Source organism: Apium graveolens, chromosome 3 (genome assembly GCF_009905375.1).
Source record: "Apium graveolens cultivar Ventura chromosome 3, ASM990537v1, whole genome shotgun sequence".
In the NCBI taxonomy this organism is placed as follows: Eukaryota; Viridiplantae; Streptophyta; class Magnoliopsida; order Apiales; family Apiaceae; genus Apium; species Apium graveolens.
Window position 1 is genome coordinate 273,409,540 of NC_133649.1, and position 11,129 is coordinate 273,420,668.

Genomic DNA, 11,129 nt, shown 5'->3' on the forward strand with positions numbered 1-11,129 from the left:
GTTAACTTCCCTCCAATTCCAATGGAGGTTCCCACCACAAGTGGAGAATAACAAACTGTCACAACCACAGGTCACCCTGTGAGTCAAACCGTGAACTCTGTCACAGGTGGTTCTACTGAAACTCTACCTTCCACCTCAAATCCAAATGACCAACCTTCAACATCCAACCCTTCACAACAACCATCTCATCCAATCCAACAGTGGCTACAAAATGCTCAATCTCAACCAAACACTGTGGATGATCTTCTAGTTGATCAAATTTCAGGTCTTGCTAACATCTCATAGCATCTGCTCACTTCATACATGACAAATCAAGACTATCAGAAAATTCTGCTCACTTATAATGAAGATGTTGAGAAATAAAAGCAGAAAATAGTGAATGAAGTTGAGCAGGATGACAATGTGGATGTTTGGTTGTCTAAGGACTTCACATTGGAAATAGATCAAGTCTTGGAAAGATTCAGGGAGGAATATGTCACAATTTTGGGGAGTAATTCCAAGATCCTGACTCCACAAGAAGTGTATGTTGCAGTTAATGAAGTCTACAAGGGTCAAATCAAAGTTTTCCACCTATTTGGTAAAGCAATAGAATTGACTTTGACTGGTCATCAAGACAATATCAGAAAGATGGTTAGAGAGAAGATGGATGAAATCATTCTTTCACAAGTTAAGATCCAATCAAAATTCCAACATTTTGCTGACCAAATAGAAATATTTGATCTGACTACAGTGGATGCTAGTGTCAAAATTCTAAGGCAATCTTTTGTGGCTCTGCATGAAGTGGTTCAACAACACATTACCAACTCCAATGAAACTAGACTCAAGTTGAATCAGCTCTATCAAAGCAGATATGAGCCTTCGGCATTTTTGATGGAAGGCATAAAGGAAGTTGTGCAAGCTATTAGTATTTGTGCCCTAGAGACAACACTATGATATTTTAGTTTAAGACATTAGGATTATTAATGTTTATGTTCTATCGATTATTCTCTTTATAATTTATTAATTCTTAATTTACTGTGATATAAATGTTAGATTAAAAAATGTCCTTGGAATATGATATGCAATTCTATGTCTCTAAGTACGTGACTTAGAAATGAGATTATGATAATAGTATCAATATTCCTAAAGGTCCCTAGCCGAGTATTATTATTAAGGGACAATAATAATGCATTAAGACTGGTGTGATTGTTGACTGATGATCACATCTCATTGATCATAGGTATAGAGATACTAAAGAAAAAAACACAGGCAAATGTATATTTACATGGTACTGGACAGACCCAATTTGATATTCTACATGTCTGTTGTGTCATAAGTAATTCTCACAGTAATGGTCCTAGACCTGAAGTCATGATATTTCTATACGATAATTAATATACATTGATTCCATTAAAAGTTATCCTTGATCGGGTAATGATAAAAGTGGACATTGGGTATATTATGAATCATATGAGAAATATGAATGATCTAGATGGGATTTAACCCTCCTATTTAAGGAGTGAATTTATTGGCCTCTTGTGTGAGCTAGACTATGAAATGCGTGGCCACACTCAAATGTTGATTTGATATGATAGTCTACTCATTGATCAAGGAAACTTGGATTAAACTATGATGAGGATGACACATAACATGGCTCTAGTTTAATCTATAATATTTGGTTAAAGGGATTATATTACATTGTACATTATTCACAAAAGGTTTAATCGATCGCCGATTCAATTGTTATTACTTGGGTAGCAATGATGTATTACTACATAACGCTCATTATTTATGATTTTAAATTAGATTTAAAATTCGTTGCCAATGTAATAATAACCTATAGGGTCACACACTAAGAATACTTGAAGGATTATTTAATTTTAATTGGATTTAAATTATATTAAAGTAATTTAAATTATTTATAATTAAGTATGACTTAATTAATTAGATAAATATTGATATTCGAATTTACTAATATTAATTATGAAATTTATTTGTTAAATAATTAAGTGAGACTTAATTATAATACAAATAGGAATTTTGAATTAATAATAACTCCTAATTAGTTAAGAGTTATAATTCATTTTTCTACTCTTTATATAATATCTCTTGTGTGGTTGATTTTGCAAGCAAGACTTTTACTAAAACCCTAGCCATCAAGGGAGAAGATGGAGAGACCAAGAAGAAATGAGTTTGTGCTAGTACACATTCAATTCTTTTTTTAAGCATTCGTGTGGATACCGATAGAGCGTAGATCGCGCAAGCGGGATGCGTGGTGAGTGAACAAGCTTTGGATCTCCATTAGTCAACCAATTGGTAAAGCTTCTTAAGGTAAACAATCTGATCTACGAATTAAAATATATGTTTTTCGCATGGATCCTGCGGTGGGTATCAAAAATTCTGATTTTTTACGTTATTAATTACTGTTTCCGTTGCGTTTATATGCTCGAAACCCAACATAAGCAACCTTTAGAACCTCTCTACCTTCAAGTTCTCAGTAACCCTTTTCAACATCAATAAACTTGCAAATCCAGGCTCTTCAATCTCAGGTTTCTTCCCTGCAGTCAGCCAATCAGTCTTTAACAAATCAAGTCTCCCAACTCACAGCCATGGTACAAAGTCAGCAGGCTGATATTCAAACCTTGGTGGACTCTCATAAGCATCTACAAATGCAGAATTCGGTATCTTTGGGGGCCATCATGGGTGCACTCAACATTCCCCTGCCTGTACTTCCATAAGTTGTGAGGCCTGAAATCCATACACCTCTTATCATGCCTGCCAACAAGACTAAGGGGGAGATAGAGGCTAGGTTATTGAGATCATCTACTTAAACTGTTCAAGCTGCTAACAAGGGCAAATCTCAAGAAATTGATGTTGGTATAAAGAGGCTTATCAAAGCAGCTGAGGGACCTAGTTTGAGCAGGGAATTTGATGAATTGCTCAAGGCTCTCAGGTCTTCTCTAAATAACAATTTCTTCACATACAAGAAGGCCTTGGAAAAGATAATAAATTCTATAAGGATGATCTTGGTGACAAAGGATAACTTTCAGGAGAGAAGGATTGTGGCCAACATAAATGACACCGGGGTAGACAGGTGTATAAATGTGTCCCTTAACTATCTCATAACAAGAAGGGCATCTGAGTTGGAAATTCTGATAAATAAATTCCAGAGAGTGATTCAAGAAGACACTCTCTTGCTAACTGAATTGAAGAAATCTCAAATAGCTGCTTTTCCAGAAGCATACTTACAGCCAAGCAAGGGAGTGGCATACATCTGTTTTACCACCAAATATAGAAAACACTTCTAAATTCCTAAGTAATGTCAAAAAGCTCATTATGAATTTGGAGACATACTTGAAGACCAAACAATACAAGACTGTTGAGGATGGAAAAATGATCAAGTTGTTGGGGAGAAATCTGAGGAATCCTGAAGCCAATTTGCCTAGAACTCAAATCAATAAAGATGACTTGGATGATGATGAGCAGAAGAAATATGATCAAAAACCTTATGGCTCAAATCCAAGTCAATCCTCTAAGGCAACGGACAGCAAAGAAGGAGATATGAAAAGAGATGCAAAGAAGAAAGGAAATGATGAGAAGAAGGGTCAAGAGAGAAGAAGGAAGAAAAAGGAGGATGGTTCAGAACCACAGAAAAATACCCTACAAATCCAAATCAATCAAACTCAAACCCCTAAGCCAATAAACCCAAATACTCTACCACCTCAAACCTCTAAGCCTAAATTCTTGTACAAACACATTACTAATACCATACTGCAAATACCAATTACCTCAAGCCAAACTTCTTTAAAGAAAATCTCAAACCTACATTCTTTTAAGCCACCAACCAAAACTCATTACAAATCTGTTAGAAGAAAACCAAAGATACTGCAAGTTACTGAGAGGGCCATCTGGAATTGTTTCAATCAAAATGATTTTCTACCTCTGAACTGGTGCATCATAGATGAAGACTACTTTCAACAATTAGCTGATGAAATGGTCAAAGTTTGGGTTGTATCATTGAAGGAAGTAAGAATCTACTATCAAGATGGATCCTACACCTTACTTGGCAGAAATTTAATGGATATATTTTCAACCATAGAGATAAAGAGGGTGATCAAATTACTGAAGGATAAGAATACTGGAACAATGGCATGGAGGTTTGTATTGGCTGTATGGTTAGTAATAAGGGAAGAAAGAAGAGCAAAAGAAAAGGCTGAAAGAGAAGAGGGGGAAAGGAAATATGTTGAAGAGATAGAAATGTTTGAGCAAAAATATGAAGAACTCAAGGCAAAGGGGATGAGCATAATATCAAAAGATGGACACTTTCTCAACATCAAGGTTGGCAGATTCTCAAGATTCAGAGTTGGTTACTTGAATGGTTATTCATTAGATAAGTGGCTCAAGCTTGTGGAAGCTCTAAGAGGGTCTCAAATCATAGAGGAATTGCAAGTACTTGTAGACTTAAAAGACCTCAGTAGACAAGAAACAGGCTATGAGAAATTTGTGTGATGAATATATTTATCAAATTCTTGAAATCACTTAATGTATAAAAGTTGTAATTCTGTCAATTTTATATGTAATGTTTTATTGTTCATTATAACTTGGGTTTAGTCTTGTTACCCCGCATGAATTTGTGATAAGAAATCTTCTCACAAATTGGGGGAAATTATTGTGCAAGACATGCATGTACTATAGCAAGACTAAGTCAAATTGACAGCCCTAACAATTAGTTGTATGATAATCTAAATTTACATTTTGAATTGTATTACTTGAGTCTGTAAAAATGTCAAAGATTAGACTGGAGTATTTATTCTGTAAACAGTCTCAAGCCTAAGAATAAACTCTTGAAGAAGATCAAGAAGATCATGCCTCGGAGAAATTATGAAGAAACTTGGAGTTGAATAAATCTTATTTGAGAAAAATATTCTAAGTCAAGATATCTACAAGTCACAGATCAAGTCATATAGAGAAGTCATTCGAGAACTCCAGAATGACTTATCGAGAAATCCATAATAGCTTATAGAAAAGTCTCAAAGATATCGACAAGCCAAATGAAGACATGAAGATGGGAGATATCGACAAGTCAAATCACATTAGAGATCTCAGAGATATCGATAAGTCAAAATGTATATAGAGATCTCTGAGATATCGACAAGTCATTTCTGTATTAGAGATCTCAGAGATATCGACAAGTCAAAATGAAGATGTGAAGATTGGAGATATCGACAAGTCAAATTCTCATTAGAGATATCAGAGATATCGACAAGTCAAAATTCTTATAGAGATCACAGAGATATCGACAAGTCATTTCTACATGCAGAAGGTTGGAGACCTCGACAATCCAAGTTCACTTATAGAGAACTCAGAGACTTCAATAAGTCAAAACACCTATAGAGAACTAAGAGATCTCGATAAGCCATTATACTTATCGAGATGTTAGTTCTGAAAGAGATGTGTCCTAAGTGCAATCATGTATGATGATTTAGGAATAACTTTTATGTAATATGTTTTGATTTCATTGATATTAATAAAAGACTTGTTTTGGTTTTATTGTGGGCTTTATCTATTTAAGTGTTTAAATAAGATATACCATAGTTTAGAGTAAAGTTTTTTATGGATTATGATGAGATCATAATAATGAGACCTAAAAGATGATAACTCTAAACTTAAATATTTCCTGGTCGTAGGATTACTTACTGGTAATTAGTAATCCGCAAAGATCGGTACATACCATGCTTGCTTCATTATGAAGGATGTCTGTTCTCATAGACATTTGTGTGGTGACACTATAGCTAGTATGTAGGTGCTTATTATAGAATAAGTTCACTGAACATGACTCACACAGCTGAACAACTGATGGAGTTCACTCACGTGTCAGCAGTTGTTCACATAGTGATAGTTGTACAAGTATCCTTAGACTTGAGGTCATCATAGTCATCTTGTGTACATTGAACTATGCTTTGGTTTAGTTCTTAGTGTCCAGGGACAATTATAAGGGCTCTACTGGGTATAGGAATTTGTACACGAAGATAGTGTATGATCAATAAAGGATCTACCCCTTCCAGTGAAGGAAAAGAATGTTCAATGCTGATCCACTTATGCTAGTTCAGGAATCTCTGGCCAGAGTGAATGAAATTAGAAAGGAGTTTCTAATTTACATTAAATAGAACTAAGCATAGTGAATGGGAAAGCAAATGATTAAATAAGATAGGCTTGACACAAGTTCCATGCCTTGTATTTAATCGTGATATTACAGGGTAGAAGGAATTGATTGTACGGTAACTACTCACTGAATAGGTTCTTGGTATTCTAAGCAGTGAATTCGTATTATCCGGATAGTCGCGATATGCTGAGAAGTATCCCTCACGATGTAGAATAAATATGATTAATTTGCAATCGATTGGTATATAGCTTGTTAACAGAGGATGTCTGAATCGAAGGGAGTTATGTTTTGAAAATCTCCGAAGTTCGCCGGAAACCGGCGATGTTCTTGGCCAATTTCCGGCCAAGTCTGGGGTTATTTGAATGATTTAATTGCATGAATAAGTTCCTGGTTGTCTGTAGACGTGAGCTGGAGCTTGTGGTGAGGTGAGGGTGCCGGGATCGTGTTCTCCGGCCACCCCTGTATTTTTCGGCGACGGGGGTTGTAAAATTACAGTTTGGTACCTTATCTTTTGGGGAAGAAACAGTTAGGTCCCTGAGGTTTCCAGAACTTGCAAATTTTGGATTCCTGTTTTAAAAATATTTAAAAATCATATTTCCTATTTATTTTAATTATAAAAATTCGATTTTAATTTCTGAAAATTCCAAAAATTATTATTTTAATTCCGAAAATTATTTTTAATTCAAAAATAAATCTTGTTATGGATTAAAAACTAATATATATGATTGATATATTTAGTACTAAGGAACGTGAGCTTCAAGACTCGATTTTGACTGCTCTTGTGTTTCGTGACTCAATCTGCCTTAACAAGATGCCTACGTACCTTGCTGATTGCCAATGATCAAGTCAAAAAACGTAGTTCTGATTTGTGGGGTGAGGCCCCTTATATAGATGTTGGGAGTCCTTGAATTGGACTTGGTATAGGAGACTTGGTGGGCAAGTCTCATAATTAGAATGGACTTTGGAGTCCTAGATAGTAGGAAACTGATTCCTTATCCTTTTAGGTCCCCTTGAGGCTAATCTGCAAGGATTTATATCCTTATCGGCACTCTTCTCAATAGCTGCTTTTTCCCTTATTAATTAATTACGAAATTAATTAATATACAGGGTTTTTGGTCCTTCTTTGCTCCATCTGGCCTGATCTGGTCCATCCGGCCTGATCAACACGCTAACCTTGCTGTTTTGTTATGAGAAAATATTTGCTTAGTCTTCTTGTTGTTCTATTTGCTACTCTTGGTTTATATATCACCAAGATTACACAGTAATAAGACAAGATAATAAAAGAAAACCTATCAAGTCTAATACTATCCTGCTTCATTACTCTATTCCAGCATCTTTGAATATCTTCATAATAGCATGGAAATGGCAATGCTTCTTTGTTCTCAAAAACCCAGTTGAATAGGCTTCCACATCCCTTTTGCATACACTCGATGCATGTGACTGTGTTGTCACTGTCAACAGATGTTTGAATTGATTATCCGTCGGGTACATGATCATCTGTCGGGTTGCCTTGTTGATCATTCGTCGAGTAGCTTTGTTGATCATCCGTCGGGTAGCTATTTGGAACTTGACTTCATTTCATTTATGCAGAATTATAAGACATCATCTATGTACAATTAATCAACCTATTCTGCATATCTAATTAAAGTCAACATGACTTATATGCTACTTACAGAATCTAAACAAAGGTGTTTACAGAGATGTGCTACATGACTTATTGCTACATAAGCTACTCACTCGATGGATGTCAAATCATCATCCGTTGGGACTATATTGAGTCATCCGTCGGGACTATATTTGTTTATCCGTCGAGTGCTATATATTTCACTAAGTTAAATCTACTAAGGTGTTTTGTTAATAAAATCATCAAGTTCACAACATATACACAACAATCTCCCCCAATTTATGTCTACTAGAATTGTAGCCATAAATTAAGAGAAACTTGATGATAAAAAAACACCCTAAAAATACAAATATAAATGGAAGTAGATAAAACTGTAAAGTGCTGTAATTAACAAAATATACAAAGATTTGCTCACAGTTATTTTCAAGGTGCTCCTCTAGCCTGAGCAGATTAATCTATTTCCTTGAAGATCTGGATCTTTTTCCAAGCTTCCTGTTATTTTCTTCTATCTGATTTTGGAGCTGTCTGTGGAATTCCAGTTCATCAGATTCTGAGAGATTTAGCATTTCTTGCATTTCCAAAAGAGTCTCATTGCTAGAGATGCTCAATTGGTCTTCTAATCTAAAGAATCTTCTAACTCCTTTATCATCCATGAATTCCATCAGCCTGTAGGGCCTTAGATGCACTCTACTCCGTGTATAAGGAATAGTTAGTGTCTTTGGAAGTGCATCATTGGCTCTAATACTCCTCAGTTCTTCAATCTTCTTTAGAACTAGTCTTCTAGATGTCACATTGAATCCAAAGTTCTTTTTGAAGGATGAATAAACCTTTATCAACACAGATTGGCTTTCTTGAAGGATCCTGTGAAGTGGCCATTGTATCTATTTTCCTCCCTTGTACTTGAATACTAACCTTTCAGGTAGTTTCCTGTAAGCATCAATCCCTCTAACTTCTTCCAGTTCATCTAGATAGAGGTTTAGATCTGAGAATTCCTTGATGTCACAGATGTACATGATATCTCCCTTGTTAACTTTGGTTTGAGCTTTGGTTGGGGACTTGGATCTGAGAGTTGAGGGCTTCACTTTCTTGACTGCTCTGGTCTTTGTCTTCTTTGTCTTCATGAAGTGATCTCTGGAAGTCTGGATGATAGGTGGCTGGCACAGGTTGTTGCGACCTCTGGAAGTTGCTCACAAACTGAGCTGATTCACTAGAAATAGCACACTGCTCCGTCTCATGTGCACCAGCACAAAGCTCACAAACACTAGTGATCTGATTAACTTCGTAATTAGCCAAAGAATCCACCTTCATCGTCAAAGCCTTAAGCTAATCAGCTATAGCAGTAGCTGTATCTAACTCCATAATTCCTGCTACCTTGCCCTGAGGTAGTCTCTGAGTAGGATTCTGGTATTCATTTGCAGCCATCAGTTCAATCAATTCATAAGCTTCATTGTAGCTTTTAGCCCACAAGGCTCCTCCTGATGCTGCATCAAGCATGGGTCTAGAAGTAGCACCCAATCCATTGTAGAAACTGTTAATGATCATCCAGTCAGGCATCCCATGATGAGGGCACTTCCTAAGCATCTCCTTATAATGATCCCAAGCCTCACATAAAGATTCTCCAGATTGCTGAGCAAATTAAGTAAGTGCGTTTCTGATCGCAGCCGTCTTCGCCATAGGTAAGAATTTCTGAGCAAGATCCTCCCATTTGGTGATAGACCCTGGTGGTGGTGAATGTAACCAGCACTTAGCTTTATCCCGCAGAGAGAATGGGAAAAGCCTCAACTTAATAGCATCTTCAAAAACTCCATTGAACTTGAAAGTGTCACAGATCTCGATGAAATCTCTGATGTGCATGTTGGGGTCTTCTGTCAGAGAACCCCAAAACTGAACTGAGTTCTGTATCATCTGAATCGTGCTCGACTTGATCTCAAAGGTATTAGCCGAGATGGCTGGTCGAACAATGCTAGACTAAATATCACTGATCTTCGGTTGAGAGTAGTCCATTAAAGTCTTTGGAATTGCTTCTGGTTCTCCTATTGTAATAAGAACTTCTTCTTCTTTCTCAACTAAGATCTCTTTTTCAACTTTTTCCTCGAATACAACTTCTTCCTCATCTTGATCCAGTGTTCTCTTATGAGACCGAGAACACGTATGTAGACACGCTCGCTAGAGTACCTGAAACACGACAAGGAATTAGGTAAGTAACAATGTCCGAGTCACTGAACTTTAACGACCAATGATGACAAACACATAAACTAAAATTTAACAACGATATCCCCGACAGCGGCGCCAAAAAACTTGTTAGGGATAAAATACGCGCTAATATTCACGCAAGTGTACGCGATCGCAAGTAATATAGTATAAATTCTAGTTTGTTCCCACAGGGATTGGTTTAGGTTAATTTCAATCAATGTATCTATACAACACTGGTATGGTTATTATCCAATGCTAAGACGAATAACAAATTGAGGTTTTTATAACTAGAATTAACTAAGAGATTATACTAAAGAACATAAACTAAGAAATTAAAGAGATTTGAATAATATGTGACACAAACATGGGATTCTAACTTCATTAAATACTTCATTCAATAGCCTTTTCATTCTTTAACCTTAACATGCAATGGTGATGACACTAATCAAACAACACGAAACTGATAAACGCCAACTTTCGTTGTAGGAATACCATACTACCAAACATCCACAAAAGAGATAGAATCTGAATAGACACCAATTATATTGAGACCCTATATGTCTATAGAATTTGACAACATAATGGTTTAACGTACAAGTTATCTATCGTGATTACATAGGGCAAGTAAGATAGTTAAAATTACCTACAAATCATGCATATCAAATACATGAACCTATGCTAGCATGGAAAGTTCTAAACCCTTAAATTCACTTTCTCTTCATTAAAGATTAACACACTAACTTATAAGTTCGCGACGCTCATAAGATGAATAAGCACAACCAATATTAGGTTATCATACAATCACCATACACTAAGGCATCGAAACGAATTGACTAAAGAAATCCATAAATAAATAGAACCCCACGATAATGATTAGCCAATAATCGGACTCATCATCAACGTGGGTTCCGATAAAAGCACGGTATAATAAACGTAGTCTTTATACTGATTAAATAATAAGCCAAGTACGAAACAAGAGTATAGGTTCACGAATAAGAAAACTAGCATCCAAAGTTACAACTTAAAATAAAGAATCACAAGTATAAACTAGATCTTCTTTGCCTTGGTTGAATTTTGCTCTACGGTCTTCTTATGCCTTCTCCTTAAGCTCTGGTACATCTTGTTATAAAAATCGAACATAAGTTATGTATATATAGCAGCCCATGCAGA

General features: G+C 36.0%; 1 non-coding gene across 1 annotated transcript; it reads left to right on the top strand.

Annotated features, from left to right (window-relative positions):
- The first annotated feature begins 9,318 nt into the window (after positions 1–9,318).
- LOC141716265 (small nucleolar RNA R71) lies at positions 9,319–9,425 on the top strand. Its single transcript, XR_012572980.1, has one exon. It is a non-coding gene; the product is annotated as a small nucleolar RNA R71 (small nucleolar RNA).
- Positions 9,426–11,129: the final 1,704 nt, after the last annotated feature.